The following is a 27,886-nucleotide window of genomic DNA, read 5'->3' as shown; positions in this document are numbered from 1 at the left end:
GAGGTATCTGTACAGCTATGTTCATAGAAGCATTATTAATAGTCACAAGGTAGAAGCAACCCAAGTATCAACCAATAGATAAAGAAACAAAATATGGTAAATATATACAATCAAATATTTTCAGCTTTAAAAAAGGAAGGAAATTCTGGAGCGCCTGGGTGGCTCAGTCGGTTAAGTGGCCAACTTCAGCTCAGGTCATGATCTCACAGACCGTGAGTTCAAGCCCCGCGTCGGGCTCTGTGCTGACAGCTCAGAGCCTGGAGCCTGTTTCAGATTCTGTGGCTCCCTCTTTCTGACCCTCCCTCGTTCATGCTCTGTCTCTGTCTCAAAAATAAATAAACGTTAAAAAAAAATCTAAAAAAAAAGGAAGGAAATTCTGACACATGCTATAACACAAATGAAGCTTGAAGACATACTCAGTGAAATAATCCAGTTACAGAGGGATAAATACTGTAGGATTCCATTTATAAGAGATACCCAGAGTATTCAAATTCATAGACACAGAAAGTAGGGTGGTGTTTCCAAGGGCGACGGAATGGGGAGCTATTGTTTCAATAGGTACAAGTTTCAGTGAGGAGTTTTAGAGAAAGATGGTGGTGATAGTTGCACAACAATGCAGATATACTTACATCAATGAACTATACACACTTAAAAATGGTTAAGATGGGGGCCCCTGGGTGGCTCAGCCAGTTAAGTGTCTGACTCTTGGTTTCAGCTCATGATCTCACAGTTGTGAGATGGAGTCCCATGTTGAGCTCTGCAATGGGGATGGAGCCTGCTTGAGATTCTCTCCCTCTCCTCTCTCTGTGCCCCCACCTGCACTCTCTTAAAAAAAAAATGGTTAGATAGTAAATTTTACATTAGGTGTACTTTACCATACATATGTATATATTTCTTAGTTCAGAGGCCAAAGAAAACAATCCTCAGACCCAATTTAGCATATGGGCTGCAATTACCTGACCCCTGATCTAGTCCAGTGATCTCCAAACAGTGTTCCAAGAAGCCCTAGAAGGAAAATATACCTCTAGAGCTGCCAGGCAGTTCTTGTAAAAGGCTTCTAGGGAGGGATGTAGACTCCCCACACTTGCTTCAAACAGAGAAGCTCCTCTCTTACCTAGAGGTCTACAGGCTTACCTTAAAGAAAGGGCTCTATAGCTTGAAAAGGTTTGGAAAACTGCTTAATATACCTTTTTTTTTTAATGTTTATTTATTTTTGAGACAGAGACAGAGTGTGAGCGGGGGAGGGGCACAGAGAAAGGGAGACAGATTCTAGAACAGGCTCCAGGCTCTGAGCAAGATGTCAGCACAGAGCCCGCCCGACGCGGGGTCCAAACCCACAAACCCCGAGACCATGACCTGAGCCGAAGTCAGATGCCCAAACAACTGAGCCACCCAGGCACCCCTTAATCTACCTTTCTTACGTTATAGAAGATAAAATGAAGGACTGGAGATGGCGAGTGAAATGTACAACAGAATTGGGACCAGAACCTAAGTCCTTAGACTATGAGCTCAATCCTTATCCATTTCACTTAACAGATCCTTTTGGACTTGATCCTGATAAATTCATGCGATTTATTCAGCACTTCTTTGTACCCAGAAAGTATCTATGAAAAAAGTACAAGGCAAGATCTTGATATGTAGTAGACAAAATAGCCCCCACAAAGATCTCCTAGTCCTACTCCCTAGAATTCTGTTACATTACATGACAAAAGAGGTTTTCCAGATGTTATTAAGGTTGAAGACCTTGACATTGGTAAATTATCTTGAATTATACAGATGGACCCAATCTAATCATGTAAAAATCCTTAAAGGTATGTATGTATGTATGTATGTATGTATGTATGTATGTATGTATGTGTGTGTGTGTGTGTGTGTATATATATATATATATGGCTGTAGTCAGAGGGAGATGTATCTACAAAAAGAATAGTCAGAGAGATGGAACATTGCTGGCTTCGAAAATGGAAGAAAGAGGCCATGAACCAAGAAACATGGACAGCTTCTAGAAGTCAGAAAAGGAAACAAGTTCTTCCTTAGAGCCTCCAAAAAGATTCACAGCCTTGTTAATACCTTTATTTTAGCCCAATGAGACCTATGTTAAACTTAAAATTGATAGCACTGTAAGATAACAAAATTGTGTTGTTTTAAGCCACCAAGTATGTGGTACTTCATTACAGGGGCCATAAGAAATGAATACATGCTCTCAAATACACACAGTACAGCTTATTTATCCCGCATTTTGTGTCAGTTAAGAATCTGCTCACCTGGCCTTTCCGTCTTCTCCACTAGCAAGCATACTGGCCCCTTGGACACCTAGCTCTGCTCAGAAGCCCTGGAAATCAAACCATGAGTCAATCTTGAGAGTTCCCAAGGGCAAAAAAGTAGTAACAGTAGAATTAAAAAATTAAAACTACCTCTGTAAATAACCATGATTGAGCTTACCAAGCATTTCAAAAGCTGGAAGAAAAAAAAAAAAAAAAAAAACAACCAGGTCAGGATATCTGTCCCTACATTATGGACATATGATAGGCAAAGCCAAAGTCTGGGTCAAAATAATGCTAAAAATATGATCTGGTCTGTGCTTGGGGAGAGCAGGGAGGATGGGCAGACACAGGACAGATGAAGCAATTCAGCCAGTTCTTTCACTACATTGACTTGGCCCTTCATTCTAAATCAGTGGTCAGCAAACCACCACCCTCAGGCCAAATCCAGCTTGCTGTCTGGTTTTGTATATAAAGCTTATTAGAACATGGGCCCATTCATTCATTCATTCATTCGTTCATTCATGTATTGCCAATGACTGCTTTCCCACTACAATGGCAAAGTTGGGTAGTTGTGATACACACTGAAAGGCAAAAAACACAAAAATGTTTATAACTGGCTCTTTACAGATAAAATTTGCTGACCCCCTGCAGATTGGCTGGGGCACCTCCACATAAACTGGAGAAAAAGGATCTCAGAGTAAGAGTTCACAAGCACCTCCATTCCCTCCCTGTGCAGCCATGGTATGAGGGGCCATGTTTGTCTTTCCTCCTGCAGTTGGTTTTGTGACTCACGTCTGCTGACCCTGTTCAGTGAGGCTGACAAAGGCAACCACATAACCCAAGGAAATCCAGCTGTGGCAATTCAGCCACATTTTCCTTTGAGTCAGCTGCCCCAGCATGTAAGCAGTCTTATTTGATCTGTTCCTTCTAATCCAAAAGTCCCCAACCCTTTCTACCATATTTTTAAAAATATTACACTAATGTATTTTTCATTACTCATAAATCATGTTGTCCTGCAGCTCTCTACCCACCAAATCAATGACCTTTGTTGTTTCAGGGAAAGAAGCAGCACAACCTTGAACTGGGAAATCCCCGCCCCCCCACTTTTTTTTTCCTTTGCTTGTGTTTTGTATTAGATTTCTCACATTGGAGAGAAACTATGGTCTCAGAAGTCATTTTTGTTGAAAGAGAAAAAATACTATTTCTATTCAAAAATCATTTTTGTACCTACCATACAAAGAACAAATCTCAGGAAACTAGAGTTTTAGCATAAGTCACGGTATAGAGAATAGAGGGTATGATGTAAGGGCAATTCCTGTCATACAGAATGAGACGCAGGGAGACTTGACAGCCATCTCCTCACCTACCAAGGGCTTGGTCTTGGAAGGGCAGGGAGAGTGAAGTGACAAAAATTCCAGATAGGAAGGGAGAGAAATCAAAAGTGTTTAGCTCAATGATTTAATCAATTGTATCTACATAATAAATCTTCCACAAAAAACCTAAATGATGGGTATTAGAGAGTTTCCAGATTGGTGAATACATGGAGGTGCTGGGAGGGTGGTGCATGTAGAGATAGCATGAAAGCTCTGCACCCCTTCCCACAATACTTTGCCCTATGCACCTCTTCCATCTGGCTGTTCAGTGTATCCTTTACTATATCTGATATAATAAACTAGTAAATTAAAAGAAAACTATTTAGGCTGGTGTTTTAATTTCTCCCTCCTTCTACCACTCCCCTAACACATGTGTACATCTGCACATGCATACACACACACACACACACACACACACACACACACACAATCCATGTAGTTCAGGAGAAAAAGAGTATCACTGGCAGAGGGGAATACCTAAATAGATAAAAGCCAGAGTTAATGCCCTCTTGTTTCCCCACAGGCTATATCTGACACAGGAAAATCTAGAAGTTTTCCAATAGCCCTGTGTTGGACCCAGGAGAAGGTAGCTGAGAATTAAGAGTGTTTGCTAAGAGGTTACCTGGCATGTAGCAGGAGAATCCTACAGCAGAAGATAAAAGGTAAGCCACCTAAAGCCAGGGTCTGATGGGAGCTCCTGGCTAAGCCTCAGAGGATCTACAGCAGCAAGAGAAAAAGTGGAGGATGCTAACCCTAAGGGTACCACCATGCACTGCTTACACCCAGCCAGGCCATCATGAGATACAACAACCAAAGACACCTACCACTGACAATCTGCTACTACACAGAAACTAACTTGCAAAGAGAAGATAAGCTGCATCTCAAAAAGAGGTCAACAGAAGCCAGCAAAGAAGGACAGTATGTGTACAAAATAGCCTGCCCCCACCACAACAATGCAAGTAATTCTTTCCCTTTGACCAGATGTCACCCAGAGAGAAGGAGAGGCTGATAAGGAGACTGCCTGAAAGAAAAAGCTTAAGCCCAGAGAATCTGACCTTAGCTTCAAATACCACCACAAACCAGAGGAAACCATTTTTACTTAAGTGGGAAAATTTAACTTCTTTTTGGTTATTCTGTATAAATATAAGGTCCAGGACAAGAGAACATCAATACTGCTCCAAAAAAAAGTTTCCATGGTGACAGATGTTAACTAGAATTATTGTGATCATTTCATAACAAATATCAAATCGCATTGTATACCTGAAACTAATGTCATAGGTCAATCTCAAAAACATTAAAAATAAACAGCCTCCATATTTTGAGTACTATTTGAGTGTGGTGAGTAGATTTCCAAATACCCCAACCTCACTTCTTACCCCTTCCCCTGCTCCACACATATGCTTCAATTCGTGGTTTAATACCAAGAAGGAAAAATGACTCCCCCTAGGCAAAGAATAGGAAGGGAATACTAATAAATCATTGCAAGAGTGAAGAGCATGCCTTCCTCACCCTGGTGCTTGGATATGACTGCCCTAGAATCTGGGAAGTGGGTCAAAGGCTCAAGCAATATTCCTGCCTACACACCCAGCAACAAAGCAATGGGAGTGAGTAGGAAGGTCCTATATCCTCTCACGGAAGCTCACTGCTAATGCAAGTTTTCCAAGCCCAGTCGCCAATTCTATGAGTTCCATGATTTCAAATGAAACCAGTATTCCCCATTTCCCACAGGCCCATTTTCAGGCCTTGCCATATCACTATGTCATGTCACTGCCCCCTTGAGAAGCTACTGATTGCAGCCTTATGATCCCTTCCCTGAGCAGACACACAGAGCAAGGTACAAGATGGAGGCGTGTGGCTGCAGAGCTGCAGTATTTCCCCAAAACTGGAATTAATTATCACTACTTGTTCCTCTGTCCCTCTTAGATCTGCAAAGCATGGGTCACAGTGACTTTGTTTTTATTGGCCTACCACATATTGAAACCATTCTTGCATATTGATACTGAATATCTCAGCCAAAACCCTGTGAAAATTACTTACTGTGCAGCACAACAGAATGATTTTCTAAAGTTAAATGTCTTGGGATATTTTATCTTTTCAAGTACATACCAAAAGCAATTAAGTTCAAACTATGGAATACAGTCTTTGCCAGTTTCCATTCTTGACACATATGTGTCTGTGTTTATAAGTTCAAAGACCTCTTAAAGGATCAAATCTCTAGCTTTAATTTTCTCTTTGCAAGTAAAAAATATTCTAGCATCCTTCCTTAAATCATCTGCAAGGAAGTCTGCAGTATGAGGCCTCCATCCACGACATCTCTAATGTGGCCTAAAAAGGTGGAAAAGAACCCATTGCCGTCCTTGCCTCTCCAGCGGCCCATGGGGGTAGCACAATGAATATAAAAGTAAAGTGAGTTCACAGAGTTCTATGCAGGAGAGAAGTACAGTGGCCCTCTCCCAAAGAAGCAGTCTGTCCGAGCTTTTACACACTGACCCAAACCATTCACAATGACTCCATTCTTCCTGCTCCTTTTTCTCTCCCCTGTCCTTGCTCTTCATACATACTCAGTTACCCCGATTCCAGAAAATTCTTCCACTGTTCTCATGCCCCCTTTCCTGGATTCTTGAGGCCTTACGCAATGCCTTTATTTTCTCCTTGCTTTTCTGAGGGCCACACTTCCATTCTTCCTCTTCTTTTTCCCCCTCAAACATAAAGGTCTTTACCAATTGAATTTGCGCATGTAGCTGAGTGATACATCCTGTATATGCTGGAAAACTCCAGAAAACCTGTTCTAATTCTCCACCCCACGCCCCACCCACATTTACCTTTTAACATTGGTCTTCAAATTATAGTCAATCCTCATTAGCAGATTCCATATTTGCAAATTCACCTACACCCTATTTGTAGCCCTCATGTCAATACTCATAGGCACCTTCATGGTATTCATACATGACACATGTGCAATGCAGTAAAAAAAACATGAATTGTCTGTCTGACCCACACATTCCCAGATCAGGTTATTCTGCCTTCTTGTTTCAGCTCTCAAACTGTAAACTAGTGTCTTTTTTGTGTGTGTGGTCTACTTACATGCCACTTTTTTGCATGTTATTGTTGGTGATTTCACTGTTTAAAATGGCCCCCAAGTATAGTGCTGAAGTGCCACCTGATGTTCCTAAGCACAAGAAAGCTATGATGTGCCTTGCAGAGAAAATACACGTATTAAATAAGTTTCACTCAGGCATCAGCTATAGTGCTATAGCCATGAGTTACAAAGAATCAACAATATTTATTAAACAAGGTGCCTTTAAAGAGAAACACACATAAAACAAGGCTACGTATTAATCAGTTGTGACCAGAGGTTCACAGGAACCTAACTCTGTATCTCTCTTTTAAGAGCAATGGCTCAGTATTTGCTAATTCAGTGTCCACAGTGACTTTACAAAACATACCTAGCACAAATAACAAGAATGGCCTGGGAATGTAACAGAGAAGTGAAATAGAGATATTCAACATTATGCATTCTGGTCAAAAACATGCTCTTCCTCAGAACTGTATTTTCAGAAATAAAATTCTAAAATTTGCTTTTATCTATTGATGGGGCATATGCTTCTTCACTCTCTGACATTAGCCTCAGGAGTATCCCAACTCCAGACCATCCTAGCTCCAGACTAGCATTTCCTCTCCTCCTTCAGATGGCCTCAAGTTCTCCTCTCTGGGGAGCCTTCCACACTTGCCTTAATTCCTCCCGTAAACCTGCCAATCTTCTTCAATCCCCTAGCTATTACCCTTATAAAGCCCCTACTCTAGCCATGATATACCGTGGAAGTGGCTTTTGTTTATATCCATTTATGTTTCTGCAACTTTTATCTTGATGTATATTTCACTGGCACCATCTCCTCCTTGGTTTGTGAGTTTCCTATTTCACTTCAAAAGGCTCAGAATGCCTGCTGGGGTGCTTTGTATTTTTGTGGCTGCAAAATAAATTGTGTCAATTACATAGAAATGCTCACTGACTCCAAACTTCCCTGCTCCTTGTGTGGACGCCTTCTATTACTTCATCATACTCCAGGCAAGCTGAAACATCGTTCATGCTCGCTGTCCCTCAATCTGACTTGCAGATTTAAAGGGAAAGACTTTATTCAAGCACAACACATGAAAATGTCAAAAGTCATCATAGATTTCAGGGTTAAGCTATGATGTGATCACTGTGATTGATGCAAGAGTACTCAACAATTCTAATCAGGTCATGTGTTTGCAACTAGCGAACTTGTGGATATAAACAACCCAGATAGCCTTCTTCAGGGTGTATCTTTGCAAACACTCTAAATTTGTCCCTTCTTCCCCTGTGCTCCTCCTCTGGCATGCCACTTCACCTCTCTACTAACAGTAACACCTGCTCCCATAAGGCTTTTACATCTCAGTTTTTCCAGCAAATACATGAAGAAGTGATTGTACCTTGGGCTGTTTGGGCTACTATAGCAGAATACCATAGACTAGGTGGTTTTCAAACAGAAATTTATTTCTCACAATTCTGGAGGCTTGAAGTCAGAGATCAAAGTGCCAACATGGTTATGCTCTCATGAGAACCTGCTTGCTGGTTCTGAAGCAGCAATCTTCTCACTGAGTCTTCATATAACAGGAGAAAAAAAGGCTAGAGAGCTCGCTGGGCCTCCTTTTATAAGGGCACTAATCCCATCATGAGGGCTCCACCCTCACCTAATCACTCCTAAAGGCCTTACCTCCTAATACCATCACAGACATTGGGGGTTAGGGCTTCAACAGATGAACCTTAGAGGGACACGTTCAGTCCATAAGAGTACTATAGAATTACCACTGTGTAACCCTGAGTGAACTAAAGTATCCAGGCATTGAACATCAGTGGCTGCTACATCACAAAGAGAAAGAGAACTTCATAACGAAAGAACACAGTGGAAGTACGCGGATATACAATTGCCCCCGCCCCCAAAAAAACCATTTGTAAATCAGAACAAACCTATAACTCCAACTCCAATTTATAAGTAATACAGAGGAAAGAGTAACATGTCAAACTACATCATGGGGATACAACCAGCAAGATCCAGACTACAGGAAAATGAAAAACTCTACACATCAAATAACTTGTTTTCAAAAGATTTTAAAAAAAGAGAAAGAAAACATACAGATTTAAACAATTAAAACCTATCAACCAAATGCAATGTGTAGATGTTATCTAGATCTTCATTCAAGCAAACTGTTAAAAAAAAAAGTATAATGTTTATGAGATGACTGGAGAATTAAACACTACCCATTCAATGATATTAAAGAAATAATGTTAAATAGTTTAGGTATAATTGTATTATAATTATTCTTAAAAGAAAACAGACCTTATCTTGTAGAGAATCATACTTAATTATGGATGAAGTAATATAATGCTGGTGAAATTTTTTTCACAATAATAGAGGGAGAAAGTGAATTGGGGTAAATGGAAGATTAGCAAGAGGCTGTCATTGGTTGGAGTTAAGTGAACTTACATAGGGCATTCAGTAAGTCATTCTGTCTACTTTTATGTATGTTCAGAATTCTCCATAATGAAAATATAAAAACAGGCATATACATCTCTATCATCTTTCTTCTAGTATCTTTAAAATCTGTATCTCCAGTTCTAATTGTTTATCTGCAACACAAGGCTTTATTTCCAAAAGTAAAGAAATTCTTTCCCAAAGCCAGCAATTTTAAGCAGAATGGATGTTTGCTGACTCAAAAGCCATGTTAATTTTCTTCTCTGGTAACAGCCACAATTTTGTTTCCAATGTTTCCCACCTCCCCATTTCCTTTGTCAGTGACTGGCTCAGCTACAGGCCTCCAATGTAGTTCTGGTCACTGAGACATGAGAAGGCTGCCGAGGGTTTCTAGGGTAGGATTCCTTGCCCTTAAAAAAAATAATGATGATGCACAAGGAAGAAAGGTCCTCTTCTGCTAGACATGGTCACCTCTGCATGTGATGCCTGGAACTGCAGCAACCATCTTGTTGACCATCAAAGGAGCTAGCCTAACAGGAACATGCTAAGGATGGCAGGGTAGAAAGGTCCATATGGACTCTGAGTTCTCTGTGATAGTACTATGCCACAGGGTTGGCCAGTCCTGGATTTCTTAATACATGGCATAATAAGCACCATTATTAAGCCATTTTGACTATGGTATTCTGTTACTTGAAACTGAAAGTATCTTAATAAAGAGGCTCACCAGAGTCATGGAAGGAGAAATATCTACACATCTCTCCCCCTAAAACTCCCTCCACATTCTGTTTCTCCATTGAAGGCATACTCTCTCCTCTGTACCCCCACCCCTTTCTCATACTCTGTCACACCCTGCTGTCCCCATTTCCATAATAGGTCACATCGCTCACGAGTGGTGGGACAGAAAAAAAGGTGAGAACCATTGCAAAGGAGTTGAAGGAGTTCACAGAAGTGTTCTATTTACCTTATCCTTAGTGCCTACTGCAATGCTTGGCAAAGTTAATAAAGATTTGAATGCAAGCAAGGAAAAAAATGAATTCACAAATGAATGTCCTACCAACCTCTTAAAACGTAATAGTTTCAAAGTTATGCTCAACTTTCCCACAATACTCCACAAGTAACCCATGTAGACATCATCTCTTGCCTGAACTATAATGGCTTTTTATTGGCCTCCCTGTATCCAGCATTCCATCCTCTCCATGGTCACCAGAGTTATCTCCTAAAACAGACATCCTTCACACTACCTTCCTTAGGATCTCTACTACCTCATAATTAGCAATAGGATCAAATCTAAATTCCTTTCACGGAAAAAGGTCCTTATTCATTTGATCAGAACCTAAACTTACTGCTAAATCTCCCAATTCCTTCCTCTCTCCTCTCCTCCAATCAACCCAAAGTACCAGCCATACAAGTCCTGGTAGTAACCTATAGGTAATCTTAAGCATGCTTACACTGTGTTTTTTCTTTCCACCCCACCTATTTAATCTAACAAACTCCTGATCGTTCTTCATGACCTAGCCTAGATGTCAACTGGTCTTTACTTTTCCAGGCAAAGTTGGTTATGCTTCCTTGGTTTTCTCATAGTTCTTTGACCATACCTCCACAATAGCATCTGCCACGTTAAATTATAATTATCTGTTTAAAGGTACAACCCTCCTACTAAACTAAAAAGTATTCCAGAGATGGAGCTATATCCTTACTCCCTACAGTATCTGTTATTGGATAAAAGGTTCTGAATGATGGAAAGGAAAAAGGAAGGTACTGGCATTTTTCCAGTTGCTAAATCTAGAAACCTGGAAGTCATGAATTCCCAGAACAGAAAGGAATGTTACAGATCATCATAAAAAAACCTTTAAAGATAAGTTGACTCTTCTTTCATCCCCTTTATGCAATTTGTCACCAAATCTATTTGTCATATCCTCCTTCACAATGTCTACCAGATTCCCTCCTGCCTCTCCATCCCCACTAACCCACGCCCAGTCCATTCTCATTTACTCATACTGGGATCATTTAAAAGGCCCTCCAAGAGGGTCTCGTTTTCTCTCCACCGCTCCCCATCAGAGCCACACTGCACACAACCAACAGAAGAAACTGTCTAAGCTAGTACTTTTAACATGTCACCCAACCATGCCAAGAAATCTCTACGATTTCCTAGTGTCCTCTTTGTTAAACCAAGCTCCCATCCCACCTCACCCTCAACCCTACCAGCCTGTTCTCCTAAAGTTCAATTATCTGGGCCATTCTTTTGGCCCAACCTCTCTTAGTGTCTCCCCCACATTCCAGACACACAAACCATCCCACACCCCGGGTGTCTTGCAGTACTAGAAAATATGTCAGTGCTTACTTCTGCCTCAGCCTTCTGCTTAGGCCTCAAGACCCTACTTACATACCCTCCTGCTCACCAAAAACCCAGTCCTCCTTCAACCTCACCTGGTACACCTTCCTCCCTCCCTCCCACAGTTCAGACTAATCTTCCCTATTCCTGAACTCCCATGACACTAACATTACTGTTCTGTCTCCCACTTAGAACATAAATGGCTTGCATGCCCCATGAGTCTGCCTCCCCCTTCGCCTATCACCACCCTACTCTTCCTTAAATATTCAATACAAATACCACCTGTCTGTGAACTAAAGAAACCAAAATCTGATGCCTTTGAACTCCTGTAGAACTCTGATGGTATCTTTCTTAAGGCATTTGTCACATTCTTTCTATGAATGCAATTGTCTGCTGTTGTTTTTTCTTTTTCTTAATGTAGGACAAACCCTTTGAGGGCAGGATCTAGTCTCAGCTATTTCACATCACCCCAAAGGTCTTCAGCACCCACAGGAGTGCTTTGTACAGAATAAGTCCTTATTGTAAGATTCTTTCTTTGAGCATATGTTTCTCTGTGCTTCCTAATACGGACACTGAAGGCAGAGCCTGAAATGAACACAATTATAGTATGTGTGAATTAGAATATGGAGGAGAGGAAGAAATACTGGAATATTTTGTGTGCAGGCAAAAAGTATGCACCTGTACCCCATTTTGAAATCCAGATGAAATTTTGCTTAAATGGTTTTCAGAGGGAGTCTTAAAGGGGCTAAGGTTATAAAGGCAGATAAGTGAGTCCAATAAGGTCGGTCTCAGTGACCCCCAAAAAGATTATTGACAGCCTGACCTGGTTTTAGCATCAAAAGTTCTGTACCCTAGGAAATTCCCAGATTCCAGGCCAACCTGATGGTTGATCACTCTACTCCCCAAACCCAATTTTAGCACCCAAGCCCACCTACTTGTCTCCCTTTTCCTGATTCAAGCCACCATTCATGGCACAAGCATGGTACAAACACACCAATTTATCATAACCTAGGCCACACTACACTGTAATTCTTTAAATTTCTCAATGCCAAATTAAGCCCTGCTTTGCAAAGTGGGTGTTTTAGACCTCCGTAAAAATTATTTTGGTAGATTAGAAATACCTCTGATATCTGAAGTGCTTCAGCAAAACCTAAGGCAGGTTGGAAATACACTGAGATTATGTCAACACTCTTAATATGTCATTAAATGGCAACCTGCTTTTCCAATCCACCCTCAAATCAAATCCAAACACAGTGAGGTGACATACCTCCTAAGTAATACCAATATGTCATATTTGGCTTTGAAAGCCCCATTTATTCATAAAATGTTTAAACTCCATCTTCTTGAGCCTGCCTTATGTTGATGGTTTCAGAAACCATATTCTGAACTGTGGTATTTCCAAGTCAAATTTTTATGCAGACAAATTAATCTAAAAATTTCCAGAAACAACTAAACTGTATAGAGTTTCAAGGCTCCATGATGACTTTTTTGGTTGTCCCTGTCACCAGTCTAGTGTTTACAACAGAATCTTCAGTGTGAGAATATGTTCTCCTGAATTTTCATTAGTTCCCACAAGGGAATGAAAAAGCCCTTTCAATACTTTTAAAGCCTCCCTTTTAGCCCTCTACCATGTCTAATGCCATAGAGCCAACATCTGAAATGATCATGTATGCACTGGTGTGATACCTAAGGACCTATAAAACATACTCAATTTGGTAAAACATTCAGTTAATATTCTGGAAGCTTCTACATGCTTTGCAGTATGCAAATTGTTCTAAGTGGACTCAAGTGACTGAATTTTTTGCTAGATTAACTGGAGGTTCAGACACCTTCTAAATCCACAATTGCAAGACTCAAAATATGTGACTAACACTATCCATAAAGCTAGTAGTATCAATTATTTTTTAACAGGAAGAAAACCTTAACTTGTCCCTTCACATTGACTGGGCCATCAGTCGAACATGCTACATAACTTCTCATAGATGTATGATTTGATATGAGAACATCTGTAACCGTCTGGAACATATTTTTCCCAGGACTTTACTTCGAGCTCTCTATAGATATCAGATGTTCTCCACAGAATCTGTGACATGTCTTAGAATTCTTAAATAAACATCAGTTATGCCTCTGTCTTGAATAGTGTCAATATGAATTGAAAATCTGCCAGCCTTCTTAACATCACCACCAGCAGACTTCTTAATTAATCTGTTGATACTATGGATATACTTACATTAAAATCAGAGTTCTATAAGCTGATCTTACACTTATTTTAGAAACTCACTTTTGTTTCCAAAGATTCAAGATGTGTTTAAGCAAGCAATGATCTGAGAAATATACAAGCAGAGCCCTATCTCGCTGCTTACATTTGTTTGTGTTATTTGTCCCATGATAACTGACAGCGTCCTTTGCCAATGGCCTTCGGTCCATTAATCATACAAAATAAAAATATTTCAGCACAACTTGTTCTATCTTCAGGTACTTTTGATTATAAAGTAAAAGACTGGTGCCATGATTAATAGTAATTATTAAATGAGAAGTCTTCATCTCTTACACCAGTTTCTCCAACATAAATGTTCTGCAAATTACATCTGAAAAACACAATACAAAAATAAAAGAACTTAATTTTCATGAAATTATCTCAGATATGTACAAAGATGTATGCACAAGGATATTCTTCTCAAAGTTGTTGAGCAATTCAGAAAATCTGGAAAGACTTGCACTATAGAGAATGACTTATTGCATATCCCTACAAAGAAATGCTATACTATTATTAAAATTAATGTGGTAAAAATATTTTTACTTACATGGAAACTTAGTCCACAATTATTGTTGAGTGGGGAAAAAAGAAATTTAAAAGATAGTATTATAGTGTAATTAATTTTTATTCATACTTTTACATTATATGTCTATTTGTGTGGAAACAAGTCTGAAAATATATACATCAAGTAGTAAGAGTGGTTACCTCTAAATGGTGGCATTAGGGGTAAACTTTATTTTCTAGCTCTTGTCTATACCACCACCACTAAGCTGCGGCCTATCAGTGCCCAGGGCAGAAAAAGGCAGAGCCTGCAGTGTGAGCAAAGGAAAGAGGGTGCTCACAGGTTGACTGCCAGAGGCAGAAGGCTCTGTAGTGGGACCTGAGAATTTGCATTTCTAACTAACTTCCAGATAAAGCTAAGGCTGTTGGTCCAGGGACCACACTTTCAGTAGCACTTCCCTAGGGTTTTCCTTGACCCCATCACTCCCTCAATTCATTCATCACTTCCCTCCCACCTACACTGCCTTCTATTGGTAATTGTGTGTGTGTGTGTGTGTGTGTGTGTGTGTGTGTGTGTGTGTGTGTCTGTCTGTCTTCCAGTAGAGTACAGGCTCAGGGAGGTCTATGGCTCCTGATCCCAAGCCCAGAGCCTTCTAAAGACCAAGTACTCAATGTGTGTTTGTTGAAGACATTAATAGCAAGACTTTCAGGCAAGATGGGAGGGTACTGAGAAAGATCTGTGGCGTTCACAACTTCTCATGTGGTACCATGATATTATAAACTACTTCACCAAGTGTGGGCCAGAATCTCCAGGGATAGGCCTAGGAATCCACACATTTGCTAGCTTTCCAGTAGTAAATCTCCACATTCACTAGTTCCTTGTTCATCAAAGTGGAAAACCTGCCCAGGGAATCAGAGGAAAGAAAGGATTCTATGATTTGGTCAGGGAAGGCTTTTGCACTGAGGCAATGAAAATCCCTGGGAAAATGTGAAAATATTTTCAAGGCACTTTTATCACAGTTAATCCCATTAACCATTAACACCTAAGTATGAATGAGTACCATCAATTTGCACAAAGAGAATGGACAAAGGTTGGTATGATTTGTTAAAAGAAACTTTCTACATTTCACAACATATGTAAATCAAACCACCATACTATATGCTTTAAACTTATACAGTGATGTAAGTTCATTATTTTTTAATAAAACTGGAAAAAAAACCTTTTCAAGGTCCAAAGAAAAATTAAGAATCAACTTGGGGACCAGATGCTCTTTTCCAAGGGAGTTAGGGGAAAAGCATATCACATTCTGCTCAGAGGCCTTTTGCTTTCAGGTGGTACAATCCCAAAACAGATTTTATTTAAAAAAAAGAAAAAAACTGGCTGTTTCTACTCCCTAGAAGACTTTTAAGCAAGCTCTACATAACCAGCCAAGAGGGAGCTGGACTTGGAACATTTGGTACATTGTCCCTTCCCACATGCTACTGTTCCCAGCTGTATCTGCCAAGACCTAGAGTGCTGGGATCTTACAAAAGGCATTTTGAGAGGCCACAATACTTCCTCCTCTTACCCCAACATGAGGCCCTCGATTAAGCCGGAACTAATTCTTATGACAAGTTACAAACCACAGGCAAAAATAATGAAAACACTGACACTGCTCACACTGGGGGAAGACTTCAGGGAGCTCCTATGACAAAGCCCCTGTTATTCACCCAACAATCCTGAGGGTTCCCGTGCTGGACATGGAAGCCTCCCTAAGCCCTGTAGAATGAGGCAGAAAGCAGAATTTCCACTGTAGCACTGGTTCAAGCTTGTAGCAGATGGTTCTCCTATGTGACCAACTTTTTTAGTGGTTTTTTTTTCTCCTTTATATCATCATGAGGCAGAGGAAAGAACATCAGACTCAGAGTCAAAAGTTCTGGGATCTATATCCCAGTGAATCAAAAATGGGATGGCCTGGAACAGGTTAGTTCATTTCTCTAAGTCCCTGAGTGTGTACATGTTTATGTGCTTGTGGGTGTATACATGTATACATATATTAAAAAACAGTTAACTAGTATTTTCAAAACTGAGATTTGAACATATCTAGTATGGGGGTTATGCCCATCTCTCCAGTTACCTATTTGCAGGCATTGGTAGGTATTTCTTTGCTGGAAAAGGAGAGTATAAGAACATGGGTCTGAGAGAAGGAATGAAGACATTAGAGGGTGATCTTTCCACATCAGTCCCTCCACTCTCAATTGGGAGCAACCCCAACTGACAGGGAGTGATTTGTCAGCACAACCAAGCCCCAGTGGCTATACAGTATGTGAGGTTTGGTTCCTAAGTCCAAATTAGACATTCTTAGGGGACCCCAGAAACAACAGAGGAATCATTAAGAGAGCCCTGAGGTCCCGTGCCAAAAAAGGACTGAACATCTTCAGAGTAGAGTAAATCCACGTAACATATTTCCCTCCTACTCGCTGGCAGGCAAGGCCTGGGGACACGCAATGGAAATAAGAACTCTCCTGCCAAAACCCACAGGGCCAGTATCAGGCTCAAAGTAGGTAACATACAGGAAAGTAACTTGTAAACTACAAAAAAAAGATCTAGAGATATAAAGAAGCACCTGCTTCCTTTGCTTTCCTTGGCTTGGTCAACAGCCAAGAGATCCAGAGAGCTCAGATCCCAGTGGCAGATTGAGGCCCCACAGGGCCCAGTGTGGCTGCATCCAAAAGCATCTTTACAAATAGGGGTGAAAGTTCTCTTAAGTCCTCAAATTGCTTCTAAGGGGCTGACTTGATCGTCTGCAAACTGTGAACTCAGCCAACCTATCTTTGATACCAGATCTTACTTGCTAGCTGTAGTCTCCTTTACCTACATATAGGATAGTATCATCTGAATACTCTACAGCCATCTTCAAATCAACATATTCAAAATTAAACTCATCTCACTTTGTTCAGAAGTTTTAATTACCATTAAATATATATATATCTGCACTTCTCTCAGACTCTAAGCTCCTTGAAGACAATGACCAGATCTTATGTGTCTTTGTATCCCCAATGGAAAGATAGTAAATTCTGAATAGTGGTTGGCTGCACTGAAATAAAGTATTTGGCATTAGTTAGGAAAATGCTAGCTACTATGACAAATGCCAGAATCTCAGGGGTTTAATACATCATTTTGTTTTGTGTGTACTAAAGGCTCCAATATGGAGGTTTGTTGGCTGATGGGCAGCCTTCTGCATGCTTGTCTGGGATCCAGGATAACTCCATTTTGTAGCTCTGGCCTCCTCTGGGGTTTTAAAGTCTTCTGCATTCAGCCCACAGATGGGGTGTATGTGAGAGAGACAGTGAGACTGACTAATTGAGATTGCTAGGAAAGGTCCCATTTTTGGCCTATTTCCTTAGTATAACTACTAATAACACCGCTTTTCACTCTCAAAAGTGTCCAAGTTTAAAGGATAAGTTATGTTACTCAACCCACAGACCATCTCAAAGATAATCTATGAGTCCACCATAAAGTTTCTGAGGCTCACATTTTTTATCATGGGCAACTGAGAACCTATCTTAGGGTAAACACTGTAAAATAAAGAAGAAAAGGTCAAGAGTGACATATTCTATTTTATCTGACCACCATCTAGTTCCTGTACAGTCATACATTTTTTGAAGTTTAAAGTTCACTTCAGAGAAACCATAGTCTTCCAGAATATGCCCCTTCTGTGTTGTGTCAAAGCAGTGTCCTCAACATGAAGGACCAGTGTCTGACACCGAAAAGCCAAGTGTTCTATTCCAGCTGGCACTGAATCTCTGCTTTCCAGGAAATGACGGACATCTTCAAAAGGCATTAAACAAAACATTAGTGAATAAAAGCAATGAACAAATGAAAAATGCCTATGATCCAACCAAAATCCCATTAGTTACAGCATCGAAAACATGACCAATTAGGAAGTCAAGACATTTCTTCTCGATGAAGAACTGCTACCTAACTTTAAAAACAAAAGCTTCTAATTCTGGAGTTATAAAGACTGAGACAAGCCTGAGACTTATTTTTGCTTACAGTCTTCATTCATAATGCAATAGACAAAGGTGCAAGGAGAATTTTTAAGGACTTATAGGCAAAGAGTTTTCAAGAACCCAAGAGAATTTCCTAAGATGGTACAGAGATATACATACCAACTACTAGAAAGTTAGATGAAGGAGATAACCTAAAACTCTTTGTTAGCCTGCACTTTCATAAATTTAGTTTAAGCATTTTGAAATTATACAAGAAACTCTGGAAAATAGTCTGCAATTCAATCTCACCAGTTCAGAGTGATTTTCCATGTCAAATAGTCTGAATGAAAGAAGCTTTGCCAAATGTAGAGGATTTCCCCCTCTAACTCTTCCAATTGAGACCTGTGAAGATATTGCTAACAGGAATATCTGATCAAATGCTTAAGCATTAACCACGTTCAAGGAAAGCCATTAAATGAACCTTCTGTGAATTAAATTGATTTTCTAGAGAATGAAAACAAAATTGAATCCAAGGATAAACTATCTTAAAATCACATTAGACGAGTAAAAACATAAAATATTTTTTCACTGGGGCTGTAAAAATTAAATTAGCTAAAAGGGGAAATAAATGCTTTTGTATTCCAAGAAGTTCCATTTACTAGGACAATAGGTACCTATGAAGGAACCAAAACTCTAAAAAGAGCTCTAATTGTTTCTGAGGATGATGCCTTGTGTAGCAAAAGTCAGCTTTTTCTCTAACATATGAGGAGAATCATTCTCAGTAGCTGCTCACAATTTGGGAGAAATAACAGAATTTAATGGAAATGAACATCTGACCCAAAAGCAGGCTGCTCTGCCAAGGAAAAGGTGGGCAGGCTGGCTCCTCCTCCCCTTTCATCCCTCCCCAGGTATCACCAATCTTTCCTTGGGTTTAAGTTGCCTCTATACATTTCTGCTTCACCTATGGGCTGCCCCAATACATTGTTTAGGGTTCAGCAACCTTTGTTAGAGGACTGAGTCATATCATGCCAGGATATCTACATAAAAATTTTTGTTGTGCCCAGATCCTCATTTTATTAGCCAGGTAAGTACACCAGCTGCTAGAACAAGATGTTTACATTTCAGATTTTAAAGATCCAAATTCCTCTTTCCAAGTGGTAACAGAGGGATCTAGGCTCTTTCTATTCCAGTAAACTGGATCAGAGAGTACCCATGGAAGATCATGCAGTTCAGCCTAAAAGTGGCACACATGATTTCCACCCAAATTTCACTGGCTATAATTCAGTCTATAATTTATCTAGACGCATAAGGAGCTGGGAAATGTAGCTTTACTTTATCCTCAGGAAGGAGAGAAGAACCGGATATTGGTGTATTCAAGCTATTTCTACCACTTGTTAATCTCTTTTGCACATGAGGCACTTTTTCAAGAACAAGGGTAAATGGTGAAAAGTATATTGTACTTGAGTAATCATAGGCTAGTGACAAAGAATAGGTAAATTAATAATTACAATATAACATGGTAAGTGTCATAACAGAGGCATTACCAGAGTGTTCAAGGAAACCAGAAAAGAAGCAAGTCCAGGGAATCTTCAGGTACATTTGAACTGAATCTTGAAGGAGAGCAAATAACTAAAGTTCTTTAAATTTTTTTTAAGTTCCTTTGTTTATTTTGAGAGAGAGAGACAGAGGGAGAGAGGGAAGGAGGCAGAGAGGATGAGGGAGGGGCAGGGAGAGAGCATCCCAAGCAGGTGCCACACTGTCAGCACAGAGCTCAAACTCACAAACCATGGGATCATGACCTGAGCCGAAACCAAGGGTCACTCAACTGACTGAGCCACCCAGATGCCCTGCTAGTGTTCTTTCATCACTTCTCACTCACCCAGCACTGCTCTAAGTCCTTCTCATGTACTAACTCATGTAATGGTCATAACAACTCTAAGTGGTGGGTAGTATTATTATTCCTACAAATGAGAAAACTGAAGCACAGAGAGGTTAAGTCACTCATTCAGAGTCTGTTTTCTAGTAACAGAAGCAGTATTTGGACACAAGCCCCCTGTCTCCTGGAGTGACTCTCAACCACCACACTGTATAAAAACAGTGAGGACAGAGGCCCTCTCTGCTGATGTAAGTTTTGTCTCAGCATTCTATAGCAGTACAGCAAGAGGAAATTTGGAGGTCTGAAGAAATTTGTACTGGTGCGTCTAACTACACCCTCACAGACAGAGTGAGGGCCTGGACCCAGGCTTACCACTGCAAAGCCAGGATGATGTCAACATTGGGAGTAAGGAACGCAGAGCTGAACAACAGATGGCCCCTCTAAGTCAGGGCCAGTAGCCAAGGAAGGTATACAAACAAGGGGATTCATTTAATAAAAACTTACTATCATCTTATCAGGCTCAACACCTATCAATCCAAGTTGAAGTTGGCCCATGGCCAGAAGCTGGAAGTAGGAGATTGTGCCATCTCTTTAAGCACAGGTGATCCCAGGACTTGCAAGTTGTCATTGTTGCAAGGAAGAAAGCAGTGGTCCATACCTAAGTCCATAGGAATTCTGCATCCTCTGCTGAATATCCATAGTATCAGACTCTATTTCCTGGATTCCACTCCAACTATTTGTCCTAACCACCTATGTGGAGAAAAGGCATGCAGTGCTCACACACACCCAGTTTTTCTCCCCTTCTTGGACACACAGAGACTCTACACTTCCTAGCTCCCTCAAAGTTAGGCGGCCATGTGACTAGTCATAGCCAATAAAATGTGTGAAGTGATACGTGTTTCTTCTGTACTATGGCATAAAAATCTAATCTCTAGTCCTTTGCTTTGGCATTCCCAGAAGCCACCTGTTGAGATGGCTGCATAACAAGGTAAAGGGAGTATTGCCCAGAAAATCACCTACCCCATATTGGACTTTATAAAAGCAAGAAAGAAGCCTTTTTTGTCTTAACCCCCAAGATTTCTCAGTTCATTTATTAAAGCAGTATGGCTTAGCTAGTGTATATAATAAATTATATTTCAAGCCTTTGCCCATCTCTGGCTTTGTTTCTACTTCTGTTTCGACCCTAAAACACATGCCACCCTCATTTCATTATTTAGTCAAGATTAAATCTGCTGTATCTAATCCAGTAGTACATACATGTGGTGACTTAAGTCAGTTATTAATTATCACATTTTTAAATGAAGCTATATAAACTCCCTGACCACCACTTGGAATGTCATTGTCTAAATCTGATGTCAGAATGGCCACAGAGTCTGAGCTATTTCCTAACACATCCTCCTGCTCTAAGCAGAAATCTAACAGGATGAACTTTCTAGTAATGAGGCTTGACAACCTTCCCACCACCAGGAGAAGCAGCAGTCGGGCCAGGAGAAAGGATGCTAATTTCCTCACTGAAGTGTTGATTAGGCTTCCTGCAAGGGGCCTACTAGTGGAAGAATTCTAACCAGTCCTCATCTGAACACTTTGTGAATGCCTCCTGGCCCTCCCTCCACCTATCTCTCACACACACTCTCACACACACACACACACACACACACACACACACACACACACAAAACACACACACAAAGAATATTACAAATCACAACAGCAACATTTCCAAAAGAAGCTGTGTCCAGTGCCAGTACCCTCCATGTTATAAGAAAGCTACGTTCAAGAAGTATTGGATATAAATTCAATCTAAATTAGAGAACACTGTCTTTTGGGAAATTCCAATTTATTTAGTTTGTTACTCAAAGGGAAACATATTCACACCTATAATTCTAGCTTCAACTTAATGACTATGACTTTCAGACAAAACACAGAGAAAACCAAACAAAAATTGTCTTCTAATCTCTAGCACAAGCTGGGCACTCAGACACCAGACATATGCAGACAGGACAATATACTTCTCTTCATCAGAGTACTTTGAGAAAGTGAACCAGACTTAGCAGCACAACAAGTTTAGGGAGAATTGGCTCCTTCTTCTCCCCCCCCCCCCCCGATTCACAGAACTTCCTTCTCAGACTTTGCTGACACAATCTGGAGGTACAGATACAGATTACCACATAATTGTTATATTATGTATCTTCTAGGAATGATTTTTTACATTTGCTTTCAGTTTGTAAGCAGAAATACAATTGCATATTTTTATATGTATTCCCTAATTATTATTTATAATTATCTAGGTATATAAATAGACATACATTAATTGGTTTAAATGTTTTCCCCTGGCCTTTTTATACTCTGGCTCTCCTATTTTGATTACTCAGTGTAACATCAACCATCTCTTAGTCACTTGGAATTTATCTTCAAGCACTGTTCCCAAAAGAGACAAACAAGTAAAACCTTGCCCAGGAGGACTGCCTATCATAGAAATTTTCTGAAACATTGCCTATCAGATAATATATCTGTTGCTTTCACACATGAAAGACAATCTGGCTGGGTATAAAATTCTTGAATCACAGCTTCTTATGAACAAAACTCTGAAGATATTGCTTTGGTAAAGCTATCACAGAATGGTACAATTCTGGATGACTATCTCTCTTCTTTTGGCTTTTGGCATTATTTATTTGCTCCTCACTGAACACATGTTGTAATATAGAAAAAATTAATAAAAACAAATAAAATAGATTTGTGATGAAGGCTGATTATAACATTCCCACATTCTGCTGGATGTTGAGGGCCCCACCCATAATTGCTGCAGGAGGAGCTCAGCTGTTGGTCACATGTATACCATTGATGATATAAATGAGTGATATTACCATGCAGTAACTTTACAATCAACAAAAATTAACACTGGGATTTAAAATATTATTTAGGGGGAAAAAGTAGTACATCTGGAACACATAAGATGAAAACATCCAAAGTCCTCAAACCTCTTCCACAGGCAAGATTCTGAAATCTGAAGGCCACAGGGTCTTGCAATAATCAACCTCTAGTTCTAGCTTCCCTTAGGATGCACAAACTTAATCACCTCTTTATTCAGAAATAAAAGAATCCAACCCCCAAAAAATATGTTAAAACTAATTATACTTTGTAGGAGGTCAGATGGAGAAGAAATAAAGCACAGTTGTTAAAAACACACTATCCAGGATCAAATGACCTGGGTTCAAGTGTGACTGTACCACATACTACTTGTGAGTAACCCTGAGCAAATCAACTCCCATGTGTTACCACTTTCTCACCTGAAAAAATCAGGGTAATAATATTCCTTATGGGATTGTTGAAAGAATTAAATGAATTAAAACAAAGCACAGGACCTGACATACACAAAGTCTGATCTAAGCACTTACAATGAGCAAATGAGTGGCACAACATAAAAGTTACAGGCTGAACTTACATTATATGTTTCCCCAGGAACATGTATTACCATCAAGGTGAGTAGGACAATCAGTCTTACTGCCATAACAAACCAGTTAGGCAAGCTGAGGGAAGATGATGGGGGCTGGTTCAAATCATGAAACTTTTTGGTGCCAAAACTAGAACCAGCTGTTCCAGGCCACCATGTTGTTCCCTACACTAACCTACCAAGATGCCCTGCCATGGAGTCTGTTCATTCAGAGCCATCACCACTGGTGCTCTTGTTAACCAAGCATCTGGTGAAGCTGCCCAAAGTTTGCATAGAGGGAAAAGTCCTTAAAATATCCCTCTACAAAATGAGGGAATGCTACTTGTTTCATTTTGTTTTTATGATTTATTGTCAGGGCACAGGAGATGTTTTTTTTCTTCCTAGGAATTACACATTTCTCAGCTTGCTTTCTTTCAAGAGAAAGTTGGTCCAAACCCACAAATAGGAAGAACCCCACATGAAAATTCAACATTGCTATTTAAGGCAATTAGAATTCAAGAAGCAGTTTTTCATCTCACCTACCATCTTGTTGAAGAGCTAGAGTCTCTCATCCCTATAGACCCACAACTAACTTGTTGGCACAATCTAAATTAAAAGGGATTTTTACATTTTTTAATTAATTAAAAGGGTTTTTCTCTCACATCCACCAGCCCTTGGTAGAAAAATCCATGAGGCTCATCACCCTGGAGTATCCCCTCAAAGAACTTCTAAAAGGGGGATGGGGCTATAAGAACACAAGCTCCAAAGGCTCCTCCATCTACCATCCAGGTAAGGCTACATACTGGATTTAACCTCCCCAAAGAAAGTGTTTACATCTGCACAATAGAGATGTAAGGATACCTACCTTGTAAGGTTGTTGTAAGGATTAAATGAGAAAATACATCTAACATACTTAGCATAGTCCCCTACATGCTACAGCCAGGCAAGAATAAAGACTGGCTGCCAGTATAAATGCTGCCATATCAAACAATGTATAAAGTCATTGTGCAAGTCTTGATGGCTTACATCTATTTGAACTTCCTGTGTCATGATACTTAATGGACTATTTATATGTTTCCAAGACTAGCTCTTGCTTCACTGTTTTTGTAGAACCCCTAAAACTTTGTGGTAGTCCATCTTGCCCTGTGATGAAGTATTTTCTTGCAGGTCTAATGTCCAATTGACTTCTGATCCTTATCAGTCAGACTCATGAAATTCAAATTCTTTTGCTTCCACATTTCACTGGGGATGCAACTGGAGAAACAGCTGTGGGATGGATTGCTAACTTTTAGGCTAAACTCAGCTAGAGGATGTCTAGAAATCTCCGTTTTGCTCAAGAGAAGCCCAAGATCTGTCAGAATTCCAGAAATACCATATCAGCCCCGGAATGTACAGGAGCCTCTTCTAGCCTGTAATGTGGGAAGTTCCCAAGACTGCCAAGAAGGAAACATATCACTTGGCCCAGCTGGAACTGGCTAGTTCCGACCTTGGGAGAGGAACCATAAGGGAGGCAGGCAGGCTCATGTTCTTGGTCCCGGCTGGCTGTGAGCCCTGGATCTCCAGGGCCTGGATGCCACCTCTGCTGAGAGCATCTCACAACCTATGGAATTCACCCCAGGTGCACAACAATAGAGCAGGCAGTTAGGTGGTCCTTACCACCTTGTGCTTTAAGGGAGAGGCTGAAACTGCCAACAGGACCTGTTTGTTCTCAACTCCTCCTGCTCTCCTCCCAAAGTTGGGTTTATTCTCAGCAAGGGTTTGATAACTTCAATGGGACTGAGCAAATGCTGTGGTTGAGAAATACCTGGAAAAGGTAATTACTCATAATGGTAGTTCACAACCAACCAATAAACCAAGCTAAGGGGTTCACACTTTAATACCTACGTTCTGTGACCTTGGTAATTTGGATGGGAACCTTCTAGTCATGCCACTTCTCTTTCCTGCATCTCTACCCATCTGCTCCCTAGATTTTCACCTCCAACTCCCTGTATATCCTTCTTTCTCTCCCTTTCTAAATAGATTCTGAAAGCAGGACAATACAGAGCCAAAAAAAAATTGGAAACACAATGACACACTCACACTTTATAATAATTTTGCAAAATAATACTTTAGACATGATCTCCTTGGAAGTGAGACACATTCATGATAAAGAATCTAGTTCAAAGAACCAGCACAAATATAGAAGATTGAAATGTTCATACTATTTCTTATGAAAACAGAATTGAAAGGCCCTGAGTCATATTACATCAGGCATAGCTTGCTTGCTTTCTCTCTCTCCCCCCACCACTCCCCCCCATCCCTGTGTTGTTTCTTTTGTCATTGAGATAAAGAGAGGTACCAGTACCTCTCATTCAGGAGCCCATTATGGCCAACGAACCCATCACAACCAAAGAATCTTCTTTCCCACAAACCTCTTACTATCACATCACAGAACAAAGGCAGGAAGCGCCATCCTTTACTTTTTTATTCACCGATGCAAGGATTCTGCCCACTCTTTACCCACTGTCTGATTTCTCACCAAAGGAGCATTTGCAAGTTGAAAGATTTATATTCTGTGAAATATTTCACTTGTCATCAGCCAGGGGCTCCAGGATCCCTGGATGTGCTGGCCAGTTCCAGGCAGGTTCCCTAAGCTTCCCTCATAGGCAAGGCCATACTGCTCCCAAGTGGCTTCTGTAGAGAAGCAGGAAGCTAGAAATGGCTGTGACTAGGATGCTCTTCAGACTCACCAGGGCCTGCCTCACTGCTAAAGAGCCCATCTCTGTAAACCCACCTCTAGACCCTTTCTAGCAGTCATCACGCTGGAGAGCTCAGGTGCTCACAATTCCAGGAAGGCCTTTTTCACGACAAAGCCAGCAGTCATTCCATATTTTTAGTACACTAAAAAGCATGCAGGCTGGTCTCACAAAAGAAAATCAAGCATTCAACCGGGTCATCACAGTAGTGAGAGTCTGTTAAAATAAAGTGTAAGGAGGCCCTCCCCACCCACCCACCACCCCCAGAAAAAGGCAGAAGAAAAGGTGAAAGTAATTGGAGGCTAAAAACGCAGTTATTAGTACCTACTTCATAGGACCGTTTGCACTCCAGTGTCAGCTCCTTACTCCTTATGAATCTACTTACCGTTTATGAAGGTAAAGCAGTCTTAATAAGCAAAATCTCCTTCACGCTCATCTTTTCCCAACAATTAAAAATGCAAGCTTATCTTTATAATTAGTGTTCTTGTAATTTTGATTGTTACTGCACCGCGAGGGGATGGCCCCTTGTTTCTAGGACTCTGATCAGTTGGGCTCAAAGTTTAGAGTAATATCATCTCAGTAATTCTCAATTGCCAGGAGGTGCTTGATAAAATGCCTCCCAAAAAATTTCTGAGACACCACCCAATCCTTCTAATGCTTGAATCACCTGGGGACCTGTTAATGTTCTAAAAGCGCCAGCTGCACTCTAGACCAATTAAATCAGAACTTCTCCAGGTGGAACCAGGTATCAGTGTTTTTTGAAGTTCCTCAAGGGCTTACAACCTGCATACAGGTTTGAGAACCACTCTCCTAGCCTGGGATTCTTAATTCTAGCTGCACGCAAGAATCAACGGGAAAGTCTAAATGTTAACCATTCCGCGACCCCACCCCAAACCAAGGTAACGCAATACCTGGGAATGGCGCCTGAGCGTTTTAAGTTCCCAGGTGACTCTGAAGTTCTGGTATTTGATTAAATGGTTCCATTTCATTACAAAAACGTGTTCAGAAAAAGAAAAAAAAAATGAGAAGTAAAAACATGTATTTCAAACAGGCATAGTACCAAATCCCACCTTCCAGAAATAACCAGTTACCGGACTTTAGCTGGGGTAAAGTAGTAGGTAATGAGAGAAAATGTAAATGAATGAATGAGGACTCACAGCTCTTGAATTCAAAGTCTCCACTGCCCTCCCACGCTCTCTTCAGGAAGCTCTGAAGCCGCGGCCGCGCCCCAGCAGCGCTCAAGCTCATATATATGCACGCACGCACGCAGGCACGTGCACATACGCGCGCACACGCACGCACGCACATACCCTGCTCTAAAGGTGGCTTGGGGTGCGTGCTATCCGCTTCATCAGCGTGAAGGCGTTTTTATAATTTCATTTTGTGGGTGAGTATGGTACAAAAATTTTGCTCACCAAAGTAGATTTATGAAGTAACAATCACCTCATTTGGCCATTTTTTTAATCATAAGTTTACATAACTCGCCACCAAAACTGCCTATCAGAACAAAAAACCTGAGTGCAGCGCCAAGTTGTTATAATGCCATCCTAGAAGAAAAAAAGAAAGGATGCTGTTTGAGGTTAAGCAATTTACCTTAGATAGGTTTTCTTTTCTTAAGAAATCTGAAGTATTAAAATACAATCACTACCAT

General features: G+C 40.5%; 1 long non-coding RNA gene across 2 annotated transcripts; it reads right to left on the bottom strand.

The window, feature by feature from the left end:
* Positions 1 to 265: 265 nt before the first annotated feature.
* On the bottom strand, positions 266 to 27,557 carry LOC109498605. Of its 2 annotated transcripts, XR_006595641.1 has the most exons (4): positions 27,393 to 27,556; positions 13,828 to 14,052; positions 2,265 to 2,332; positions 1,325 to 1,604 (listed from the first exon to the last, which is right to left on the bottom strand). It is a non-coding gene; the product is annotated as an uncharacterized LOC109498605 (long non-coding RNA). The 2 variants fall into 2 exon arrangements; XR_002155436.3 differs by lacking the exons at positions 1,325 to 1,604; positions 13,828 to 14,052 and adding an exon at positions 266 to 320 and having other exon boundaries at positions 27,393 to 27,557.
* Positions 27,558 to 27,886: the final 329 nt, after the last annotated feature.

The sequence above is a fragment of the Felis catus genome, chromosome A3 (genome assembly GCF_018350175.1).
Source record: "Felis catus isolate Fca126 chromosome A3, F.catus_Fca126_mat1.0, whole genome shotgun sequence".
Taxonomy (NCBI): domain Eukaryota; kingdom Metazoa; phylum Chordata; class Mammalia; order Carnivora; family Felidae; genus Felis; species Felis catus.
This window is presented reverse-complemented; position numbering and strand designations above follow the sequence as displayed.